The sequence below is a fragment of the Heterodontus francisci genome, chromosome 3, assembly GCF_036365525.1.
Source record: "Heterodontus francisci isolate sHetFra1 chromosome 3, sHetFra1.hap1, whole genome shotgun sequence".
In the NCBI taxonomy this organism is placed as follows: Eukaryota; Metazoa; Chordata; class Chondrichthyes; order Heterodontiformes; family Heterodontidae; genus Heterodontus; species Heterodontus francisci.
Genome location: NC_090373.1, coordinates 6,402,592 through 6,414,690, shown reverse-complemented (window position 1 = coordinate 6,414,690; position 12,099 = coordinate 6,402,592). Strand labels below are relative to the sequence as shown.

The 12,099-nt window shown below is 52.7% G+C and overlaps 1 protein-coding gene across 16 annotated transcripts in view; it reads right to left on the bottom strand.

Moving 5' to 3' along the window:
* Positions 1-12,099, bottom strand: part of LOC137353703 (regulating synaptic membrane exocytosis protein 3-like) — a 1,492,914-nt gene that overhangs the window by 1,015,782 nt on the left and 465,033 nt on the right. The gene's annotated exons all lie outside the window — the stretch shown is intronic.

Genomic DNA, 12,099 nt, shown 5'->3' with positions numbered 1-12,099 from the left:
TAAGAAAAGGCTACCTCACTCTCCCTAAGACCAGGCTGCCATTCTCTCTCTAAGACCAGGCTGTGTCACACTCTCTAAGAAAAGGCTTCCTCACTCTCCCTAAGACCAGGCTGCCTTACTCTCTCGAAGACCAGGCTGTGTCACTCAAAGCCAAGGCTGTGTCACTCTCTCAAAGACCATGCTTCCTCACTCTCTCTAAGACCAGGCTGTGTCACACTCTCTAAGATCAGGCTTCCTCACTCTCCCTAGGACCAGGCTGCCTTACTCTCTCTAAGACCAGGCTGTGCCACACTCTCTAAGACCAGACTGTATCACTCTCTCTAAGACCAGGCTGTGTCACACTCTCTAAGAAAAGGCTTCCTCACTCTCCCTAAGACCAGGCTGCCTTACTCTCTCGAAGACCAGGCTGTGTCACACTCTCTAAGAAAAGGCTTCCTCACTCTCCCTCAGACCAGGCTGCCTTACTCTCTCAAAGTCCAGGCTGTGCCACTCTCTCTAAGACCAGACTGTATCACTCTCTCTAAGACCAGGCTGTGCCACTCTCTCGAAGACCAGACTGGCTCACTCTCTCTAAATCCACGCTGTGTCACTCTCTCTAAGACCGGACTGCCTCACTCTCTCTAAATCCAGCCTGTGTCACTCTCTCTAAGACCAGGCTGCCTCACTCTCTCTAAGTCCAGGCTCTGTCACTCTCTCTAAGACAAGGCTGTGTCACTCTCTCTAAGTCCAGGCTTTGTCACTCTCTCTAAGTCCTTGCCATGTCACTCTCCCTAAGACCGGACTGCCTCACGCTCTCTAAGACCAGGCTGTGTCACTCTCTCCAGGCTGTGTCACTCTCTCTAAGACCAGGCTGTGTCACTCTCTCTACGACCAGGCTGTGTCACTCTCCCCAGGCTGTGTCACTCTCTCGAAGACCAGGCTGCCTCAATCTATATCAGACCAGGCGGTGTCACTCTCCCTAAGACCGGACTGCCTCACTCTCTCTAAGACCAGGCTGTGTCACTTTCTCTAAGACCAGGCTGTGTCACTCTCTCTAAGACCAGGCTGCCTCACTCTACCTAAGACTAGGCTGTGTCACTCTCCCAAAGACCAGGTTTTGTCACTCTCTCTAAGACCAGGCTGCGTCACTCTCTCCAAGACCAGACTGTATCGCACGCTATAAGGCCAGGCTGTGTCACTCTCTCTAAGCCCAGGCTGTGTCACTCTCTCTAAGCCCAGGCTGTGCCACTCTCTCTAAGGCAAGGCTGTGTCACTCTCCCAAAGACCAGGCTGTGTCATTCTCTCCAAGAAAAGGCTGTGTCACTCTCTCTAAGACAAGGCTGTGTCACTCTCTCTAAGTCCAGGCCATATCACTCTCACTAACTCAGGATTTGTCAATCTCTCTAAGACCAGGCTGTGCCACTCTCTCGAAGACCAGACTGGCTCACTCTCTCTAAATCCAGGCTGCCTCACTCTCTCTAAGACCAGACTGGCTCACTCTCTCTAAATCCAGGCTGTGTCACTCTCTCTAAGACCAGGCTGCCTCACTCTATCTAAGTCCAGGCTCTGTCACTCTCTCGAAGACAAGGCTGTGTCACTCTCTCTAAGTCCAGGCGTTGTCACTCTCACTAACTCAGGATTTGTCACTCTCTCTAAGACCAGGCTGTGCCACTCCCTCGAAGACCAGACTGGCTCACTCTCTCTAAATCCACGCTGTGTCACTCTCCAAGACCGGACTGCCTCACTCTCTCTAAGACCAGGCTGTGTCACTCTCCCTAAGACCAGGCTGTGTCACTCTCTCTAAGCCAAGGCTGTGTCACTCTCTCTAAGATAAGGCTGCCTCACTCTCTCCAGGCTGTGTCACTCTCTCTAAGACCAGGCTGTGTCACTCTCTCTACGACCAGGCTGTGTCACTCTCCCCAGGCTGTGTCACTCTCTCGAAGACCAGGCTGCCTCAATCTATATAAGACCAGGCGGTGTCACTCTCCCTAAGACCGGACTGCCTCACTCTCTCTAAGACCAGGCTGTGTCACTTTCTCTAAGACCAGGCTGTGTCACTCTCTCTAAGACCAGGCTGCCTCACTCTACCTAAGACTAGGCTGTGTCACTCTCCCAAAGACCAGGTTTTGTCACTCTCTCTAAGACCAGGCTGCGTCACTCTCTCCAAGACCAGACTGTATCGCACGCTATAAGGCCACGCTGTGTCACTCTCTCTAAGCCCAGGCTGTGTCACTCTCTCTAAGCCCAGGCTGTGCCACTCTCTCTAAGGCAAGGCTGTGTCACTCTCCCAAAGACCAGGCTGTGTCATTCTCTCCAAGAAAAGGCTGTGTCACTCTCTCTAAGACAAGGCTGTGTCACTCTCTCTAAGTCCAGGCCATATCACTCTCACTAACTCAGGCTTTGTCAATCTCTCTAAGACCAGGCTGTGCCACTCTCTCGAAGACCAGACTGGCTCACTCTCCCTAAATCCACGCTGTGTCACTCTCTCTAAGACCGGACTGCCTCACTCTCTCTAAGTCCAGGCCATGTCACTCTCCCGAAGACCAGGCTGTGTCACTCTCTCTAAGACCAGGCTGTGTCACTCTCTCCAAGACCAGACTGTATCGTTCGCTATCAGACCAGGCTGTGTCACTCTCTCTAAGCCCAGGCTGTGTCACTCTCTCTAAGCCCAGGTTGTTCCACTCTCTCTAAGCCCAGGCTGTGTCACTCTCTCTGAGACAAATCTGTGTCACTCTCTCTAAGACAAGGCTGTGCCACTCTCTCGAAGACCAGACTGGCTCACTCTCTCTAAATCCACGCTGTGTCACTCTCTCTAAGACCGGACTGCCTCACTCTCTCGAAGACCAGGCTGCCTTACTCTCCCTAAGACCAGTCTGTGTCACTCAAAGCCAAGGCTGTGTCACTCTCTCGAAGACCATGCTTCCTCAATCTCTAAGACCAGGCTGTGTCACACTCTCCAAGATCAGGCTTCCTCACTCTCCCTAAGACCAGGCTGCCTTACTCTCTCCAAGACCAGGCTGTGTCACACTCTCTAAGAAAAGGCTACCTCACTCTCCCTAAGACCAGGCTGCCATTCTCTCTCTAAGACCAGGCTGTGTCACACTCTCTAAGAAAAGGCTTCCTCACTCTCCCTAAGACCAGGCTGCCTTACTCTCTCGAAGACCAGGCTGTGTCACTCAAAGCCAAGGCTGTGTCACTCTCTCAAAGACCATGCTTCCTCACTCTCTCTAAGACCAGGCTGTGTCACACTCTCTAAGATCAGGCTTCCTCACTCTCCCTAGGACCAGGCTGCCTTACTCTCTCTAAGACCAGGCTGTGCCACACTCTCTAAGAAAAGGCTTCCTCACTCTCCCTCAGACCAGGCTGCCTTACTCTCTCAAAGTCCAGGCTGTGCCACTCTCTCTAAGACCAGACTGTATCACTCTCTCTAAGACCAGGCTGTGTCACACTCTCTAAGAAAAGGCTTCCTCACTCTCCCTAAGACCAGGCTGCCTTACTCTCTCGAAGACCAGGCTGTGTCACACTCTCTAAGAAAAGGCTTCCTCACTCTCCCTCAGACCAGGCTGCCTTACTCTCTCAAAGTCCAGGCTGTGCCACTCTCTCTAAGACCAGACTGTATCACTCTCTCTAAGACCAGGCTGTGCCACTCTCTCGAAGACCAGACTGGCGCACTCTCTCTAAATCCACGCTGTGTCACTCTCTCTAAGACCAGGCTGCCTCACTCTCTCTAAGTCCAGGCTCTGTCACTCTCTCTAAGACAAGGCTGTGTCACTCTCTCTAAGTCCAGGCTTTGTCACTCTCTCTAAGTCCTTGCCATGTCACTCTCCCTAAGACCGGACTGCCTCACGCTCTCTAAGACCAGGCTGTGTCACTCTCTCCAGGCTGTGTCACTCTCTCTAAGACCAGGCTGTGTCACTCTCTCTACGACCAGGCTGTGTCACTCTCCCCAGGCTGTGTCACTCTCTCGAAGACCGGACTGCCTCACTCTCTCTAAGACCAGGCTGTGTCACTTTCTCTAAGACCAGGCTGTGTCACCCTCTCTAAGACCAGGCTTCCACACTCTCTCCAAGACCAGGCTTTGTCACTCTCTCTAAGACCAGGCTGAGTCACTCTTCCGAAGACTGGATTGCCTCACTCTCTGTAAATCCAGGCTGTGTCACTCTCTCTAAGACCAGGCTGTGTCACTTTCCCTAAGACCAGGCTGTGTCACTTTCCCTAAGACCAGGCTGTGTCACTCTCCCTAAGACCGGACTGCCTCACTCTCTGTAAGACCAGGCTGTGTCACTCTCTCTAAGACCAGGCTGTGTCACTCTCTCTAAGACAAGGCTGCCAAACTCTACATAAGACCAGGCTGTGTCACTCTCTCTAAGACAAGGCTGTGTCACTCTAAGCCCAGGCTGTGCCACTCTCTCGCAGACCAGACTGTATCGCTCGCTATAAGACCAGGCTGTGTCACTCTCTCCAACACCAGGCTGCCTCACTCTACCTAAGACCAGGCTGTGTCAGTCTCTCTTAGACCAGGCTGCCTCACTCTCTCTAAGACCAGGCTGTGTCACACTCCCGAAGACTGGACTGCCTCACTCTCTCTAAATCCAGGCTGTGTCACTCTCCCTAAGACCGGACTGTGTCACTCTACCTAAGAACAGGCTGAGTCACACTCTCTAAGACCAGGCTGTGTCACTCTCTCAAAGACCAGGCTGACTCACTCTACCTAAGACCAGGCTGACTCACTCTACCTAAGACCAGGCGGTGTCACTCTCCCTAAGACTGGACTGCCTCACTCTCTCTAAGACCAGGCTGTGTCACTCTCTCTAAGACCAGGCCATGTCACTCTCTTGAAGACCAGGCTGTGTCACTCTCCCTAATACCAGGCTGTGTCACTCTCTCCAGGCTGTGTCACTCTCTCTAAGACCAGGCTGTGTCACTCTCTCTACGACCAGGCTGTGTCACTCTCCCCAGGCTGTGTCACTCTCTCTAAGACCAGGCTGTGTCACTCTCTCGAAGACCAGGCTGCCTCACTCTATATAAGACCAGGCGGTGTCACTCTCCCTAAGACCGGACTGCCTCACTCTCTCTAAGACCAGGCTGTGTCACTCTCTCTAAGACCAGGCTGTGTCACTCTCTCTAAGACCAGGCTGCCTCACTCTACCTGAGACTGGGCTGTGTCACTCTCCCAAAGACCAGGTTTTGTCACTCTCTCTAAGACCAGCCTTTGTCACTCTCTCCAAGACCAGGCCATGTCACTCTCTCTAACGTCGGCTTTGTCACTCTCCCTAAGACCAGGCTGTGTCACTCTCTCTAAGCCCAGGCTTTGTCACTCTCTCTAAGCCCAGGCTGTGACATTCTCTCCAAGACAAGGCTTTGTCACTCTCCCAAAGACCAGGCTGTGTCACGCTCTCTAGGACAAGGCTGTGTCACTCTCTCTAAGACAAGGCTGTGTCACTCTCTCTAAGACAAGGCTGTGTCACTCTCTCTAGGTCCTGGCCATGTCACTCTCACTAACTCAGGCTTTGTCACTCTCTCTTAGACCATGCTGTGTCACTCTCTCGATGACCAGGCTGCCTCACTCTACCTAAGACCAGGTGGTGTCACTCTCCCTAAGACCGGACTGCCTCACTCTCTCTAAGACCAGGCTGTGTCACTCTCTCTAAGACCAGGCTGCCTCACTCTACCTAAGACTAGGCTGTGTCACTCTCCCAAAGACCAGGTTTTGTCACTCTCTCTAAGACCAGGCTGTGTCACACTCTCCAAGACCAGACTGTGTCGCTCGCTATAAGACCAGGCTGTCTCACTCTCTAAGCCCAGGCTGTGTCACTCTCCCAAAGACCAGGCTGTGTCACTCTCTCTAAGACAAGGCTGTGTCACTCTCTCGAAGACAAGGCTGTGTCACTCTCTCTAAGTCCAGGCCATGTCACTCTCACTAACTCAGGCTTTGTCACTCTCTCTAAGACCAGGCTGTGCCACTCTCTCGAAGACCAGGCTGTGTCACTCTCTCTAAATCCACGCTGTGTCACTCTCTCTAAGACCGGACTGCCTCACTCTCTCTAAGTCCAGGCCATGTCACTCTCCCGAAGACCAGGCTGTGTCACTCTCTCTAAGACCAGGCTGTGTCACTCTCTCCAAGACCAGACTGTATCGTTCGCTATCAGACCAGGCTGTGTCACTCTCTCTAAGCCCAGGCTGTGTCACTCTCTCTAAGCCCAGGTTGTGCCACTCTCTCTAAGCCCAGGCTGTGTCACTCTCTCTGAGACAAATCTGTGTCACTCTCTCTAAGACAAGGCTGTGCCACTCTCTCGAAGACCAGACTGGCTCACTCTCTCTAAATCCACGCTGTGTCACTCTCTCTAAGACCGGACTGCCTCACTCTCTCGAAGACCAGGCTGCCTTACTCTCCCTAAGACCAGTCTGTGTCACTCAAAGCCAAGGCTGTGTCACTCTCTCGAAGACCATGCTTCCTCAATCTCTAAGACCAGGCTGTGTCACACTCTCCAAGATCAGGCTTCCTCACTCTCCCTAAGACCAGGCTGCCTTACTCTCTCCAAGACCAGGCTGTGTCACACTCTCTAAGAAAAGGCTACCTCACTCTCCCTAAGACCAGGCTGCCATTCTCTCTCTAAGACCAGGCTGTGTCACACTCTCTAAGAAAAGGCTTCCTCACTCTCCCTAAGACCAGGCTGCCTTACTCTCTCGAAGACCAGGCTGTGTCACTCAAAGCCAAGGCTGTGTCACTCTCTCAAAGACCATGCTTCCTCACTCTCTCTAAGACCAGGCTGTGTCACACTCTCTAAGATCAGGCTTCCTCACTCTCCCTAGGACCAGGCTGCCTTACTCTCTCTAAGACCAGGCTGTGCCACACTCTCTAAGAAAAGGCTTCCTCACTCTCCCTCAGACCAGGCTGCCTTACTCTCTCAAAGTCCAGGCTGTGCCACTCTCTCTAAGACCAGACTGTATCACTCTCTCTAAGACCAGGCTGTGTCACACTCTCTAAGAAAAGGCTTCCTCACTCTCCCTAAGACCAGGCTGCCTTACTCTCTCGAAGACCAGGCTGTGTCACACTCTCTAAGAAAAGGCTTCCTCACTCTCCCTCAGACCAGGCTGCCTTACTCTCTCAAAGTCCAGGCTGTGCCACTCTCTCTAAGACCAGACTGTATCACTCTCTCTAAGACCAGGCTGTGCCACTCTCTCGAAGACCAGACTGGCGCACTCTCTCTAAATCCACGCTGTGTCACTCTCTCTAAGACCGGACTGCCTCACTCTCTCTAAATCCAGCCTGTGTCACTCTCTCTAAGACCTGGCTGCCTCACTCTCTCTAAGTCCAGGCTCTGTCACTCTCTCTAAGACAAGGCTGTGTCACTCTCTCTAAGTCCAGGCTTTGTCACTCTCTCTAAGTCCTTGCCATGTCACTCTCCCTAAGACCGGACTGCCTCACGCTCTCTAAGACCAGGCTGTGTCACTCTCTCCAGGCTGTGTCACTCTCTCTAAGACCAGGCTGTGTCACTCTCTCTACGACCAGGCTGTGTCACTCTCCCCAGGCTGTGTCACTCTCTCGAAGACCAGGCTGCCTCAATCTATATCAGACCAGGCGGTGTCACTCTCCCTAAGACCGGACTGCCTCACTCTCTCTAAGACCAGGCTGTGTCACTTTCTCTAAGACCAGGCTGTGTCACTCTCTCTAAGACCAGGCTGCCTCACTCTACCTAAGACTAGGCTGTGTCACTCTCCCAAAGACCAGGCTGCGTCACTCTCTCCAAGACCAGACTGTATCGCACGCTATAAGGCCAGGCTGTGTCACTCTCTCTAAGCCCAGGCTGTGTCACTCTCTCTAAGCCCAGGCTGTGCCACTCTCTCTAAGGCAAGGCTGTGTCACTCTCCCAAAGACCAGGCTGTGTCATTCTCTCCAAGAAAAGGCTGTGTCACTCTCTCTAAGACAAGGCTGTGTCACTCTCTCTAAGTCCAGGCCATATCACTCTCACTAACTCAGGATTTGTCAATCTCTCTAAGACCAGGCTGTGCCACTCTCTCGAAGACCAGACTGGCTCACTCTCTCTAAATCCAGGCTGCCTCACTCTCTCTAAGACCAGACTGGCTCACTCTCTCTAAATCCAGGCTGTGTCACTCTCTCTAAGACCAGGCTGCCTCACTCTATCTAAGTCCAGGCTCTGTCATCTCTCGAAGACAAGGCTGTGTCACTCTCTTTAAGTCCAGGCCATGTCACTCTCACTAACTCAGGATTTGTCACTCTCTCTAAGACCAGGCTGTGCCACTCCCTCGAAGACCAGACTGGCTCACTCTCTCTAAATCCACGCTGTGTCACTCTCCAAGACCGGACTGCCTCACTCTCTCTAAGACCAGGCTGTGTCACTCTCCCTAAGACCAGGCTGTGTCACTCTCTCTAAGCCAAGGCTGTGTCACTCTCTCTAAGATAAGGCTGCCTCACTCTCTCCAGGCTGTGTCACTCTCTCTAAGACCAGGCTGTGTCACTCTCTCTACGACCAGGCTGTGTCACTCTCCCCAGGATGTGTCACTCTCTCGAAGACCAGGCTGCCTCAATCTATATAAGACCAGGCGGTGTCACTCTCCCTAAGACCGGACTGCCTCACTCTCTCTAAGACCAGGCTGTGTCACTTTCTCTAAGACCAGGCTGTGTCACTCTCTCTAAGACCAGGCTGCCTCACTCTACCTAAGACTAGGCTGTGTCACTCTCCCAAAGACCAGGCTGCGTCACTCTCTCCAAGACCAGACTGTATCGCACGCTATAAGGCCAGGCTGTGTCACTCTCTCTAAGCCCAGGCTGTGTCACTCTCTCTAAGCCCAGGCTGTGCCACTCTCTCTAAGGCAAGGCTGTGTCACTCTCCCAAAGACCAGGCTGTGTCATTCTCTCCAAGAAAAGGCTGTGTCACTCTCTCTAAGACAAGGCTGTGTCACTCTCTCTAAGTCCAGGCCATATCACTCTCACTAACTCAGGATTTGTCAATCTCTCTAAGACCAGGCTGTGCCACTCTCTCGAAGACCAGACTGGCTCACTCTCTCTAAATCCAGGCTGCCTCACTCTCTCTAAGACCAGACTGGCTCACTCTCTCTAAATCCAGGCTGTGTCACTCTCTCTAAGACCAGGCTGCCTCACTCTATCTAAGTCCAGGCTCTGTCATCTCTCGAAGACAAGGCTGTGTCACTCTCTTTAAGTCCAGGCCATGTCACTCTCACTAACTCAGGATTTGTCACTCTCTCTAAGACCAGGCTGTGCCACTCCCTCGAAGACCAGACTGGCTCACTCTCTCTAAATCCACGCTGTGTCACTCTCCAAGACCGGACTGCCTCACTCTCTCTAAGACCAGGCTGTGTCACTCTCCCTAAGACCAGGCTGTGTCACTCTCTCTAAGCCAAGGCTGTGTCACTCTCTCTAAGATAAGGCTGCCTCACTCTCTCCAGGCTGTGTCACTCTCTCTAAGACCAGGCTGTGTCACTCTCTCTACGACCAGGCTGTGTCACTCTCCCCAGGATGTGTCACTCTCTCGAAGACCAGGCTGCCTCAATCTATATAAGACCAGGCGGTGTCACTCTCCCTAAGACCGGACTGCCTCACTCTCTCTAAGACCAGGCTGTGTCACTTTCTCTAAGACCAGGCTGTGTCACTCTCTCTAAGACCAGGCTGCCTCACTCTACCTAAGACTAGGCTGTGTCACTCTCCCAAAGACCAGGTTTTGTCACTCTCTCTAAGACCAGACTGTATCGCACGCTATAAGGCCAGGCTGTGTCACTCTCTCTAAGCCCAGGCTGTGTCACTCTCTCTAAGCCCAGGCTGTGCCACTCTCTCTAAGCCCAGGCTGTGTCACTCTCCCAAAGACCAGGCTGTGTCATTCTCTCCAAGAAAAGGCTGTGTCACTCTCTCTAAGACAAGGCTGTGTCACTCTCTCTAAGTCCAGGCCATATCACTCTCACTAACTCAGGCTTTGTCAATCTCTCTAAGACCAGGCTGTGCCACTCTCTCGAAGACCAGACTGGCTCACTCTCTCTAAATCCACGCTGTGTCACTCTCTCTAAGACCGGACTGCCTCACTCTCTCTAAGTCCAGGCCATGTCACTCTCCCGAAGACCAGGCTGTGTCACTCTCTATAAGACCAGGCTGTGTCACTCTCTCCAAGACCAGACTGTATCGTTCGCTATCAGACCAGGCTGTGTCACTCTCTCTAAGCCCAGGCTGTGTCACTCTCTCTAAGCCCAGGTTGTGCCACTCTCTCTAAGCCCAGGCTGTGTCACTCTCTCTGAGACAAATCTGTGTCACTCTCTCTAAGACAAGGCTGTGCCACTCTCTCGAAGACCAGACTGGCTCACTCTCTCTAAATCCACGCTGTGTCACTCTCTCTAAGACCGGACTGCCTCACTCTCTCGAAGACCAGGCTGCCTTACTCTCCCTAAGACCAGTCTGTGTCACTCAAAGCCAAGGCTGTGTCACTCTCTCGAAGACCATGCTTCCTCAATCTCTAAGACCAGGCTGTGTCACACTCTCCAAGATCAGGCTTCCTCACTCTCCCTAAGACCAGGCTGCCTTACTCTCTCCAAGACCAGGCTGTGTCACACTCTCTAAGAAAAGGCTACCTCACTCTCCCTAAGACCAGGCTGCCATTCTCTCTCTAAGACCAGGCTGTGTCACACTCTCTAAGAAAAGGCTTCCTCACTCTCCCTAAGACCAGGCTGCCTTACTCTCTCGAAGACCAGGCTGTGTCACTCAAAGCCAAGGCTGTGTCACTCTCTCAAAGACCATGCTTCCTCACTCTCTCTAAGACCAGGCTGTGTCACACTCTCTAAGATCAGGCTTCCTCACTCTCCCTAGGACCAGGCTGCCTTACTCTCTCTAAGACCAGGCTGTGCCACACTCTCTAAGAAAAGGCTTCCTCACTCTCCCTCAGACCAGGCTGCCTTACTCTCTCAAAGTCCAGGCTGTGCCACTCTCTCTAAGACCAGACTGTATCACTCTCTCTAAGACCAGGCTGTGTCACACTCTCTAAGAAAAGGCTTCCTCACTCTCCCTAAGACCAGGCTGCCTTACTCTCTCGAAGACCAGGCTGTGTCACACTCTCTAAGAAAAGGCTTCCTCACTCTCCCTCAGACCAGGCTGCCTTACTCTCTCAAAGTCCAGGCTGTGCCACTCTCTCTAAGACCAGACTGTATCACTCTCTCTAAGACCAGGCTGTGCCACTCTCTCGAAGACCAGACTGGCGCACTCTCTCTAAATCCACGCTGTGTCACTCTCTCTAAGACCAGGCTGCCTCACTCTCTCTAAGTCCAGGCTCTGTCACTCTCTCTAAGACAAGGCTGTGTCACTCTCTCTAAGTCCAGGCTTTGTCACTCTCTCTAAGTCCTTGCCATGTCACTCTCCCTAAGACCGGACTGCCTCACGCTCTCTAAGACCAGGCTGTGTCACTCTCTCCAGGCTGTGTCACTCTCTCTAAGACCAGGCTGTGTCACTCTCTCTACGACCAGGCTGTGTCACTCTCCCCAGGCTGTGTCACTCTCTCGAAGACCAGGCTGCCTCAATCTATATCAGACCAGGCGGTGTCACTCTCCCTAAGACCGGACTGCCTCACTCTCTCTAAGACCAGGCTGTGTCACTTTCTCTAAGACCAGGCTGTGTCACCCTCTCTAAGACCAGGCTTCCACACTCTCTCCAAGACCAGGCTTTGTCACTCTCTCTAAGACCAGGCTGAGTCACTCTTCCGAAGACTGGATTGCCTTACTCTTTGTAAATCCAGGCTGTGTCACTCTCTCTAAGACCAGGCTGTGTCACTTTCCCTAAGACCAGGCTGTGTCACTTTCCCTAAGACCAGGCTGTGTCACTCTCCCTAAGACCGGACTGCCTCACTCTCTGTAAGACCAGGCTGTGTCACTCTCTCTAAGACCAGGCTGTGTCACTCTCTCTAAGACAAGGCTGCCAAACTCTACATAAGACCAGGCTGTGTCACTCTCTCTAAGACAAGGCTGTGTCACTCTAAGCCCAGGCTGTGCCACTCTCTCGCAGACCAGACTGTATCGCTCGCTATAAGACCAGGCTGTGTCACTCTCTCCAACACCAGGCTGCCTCACTCTACCTAAGACCAGGCTGTGTCAGTCTCTCTTAGACCA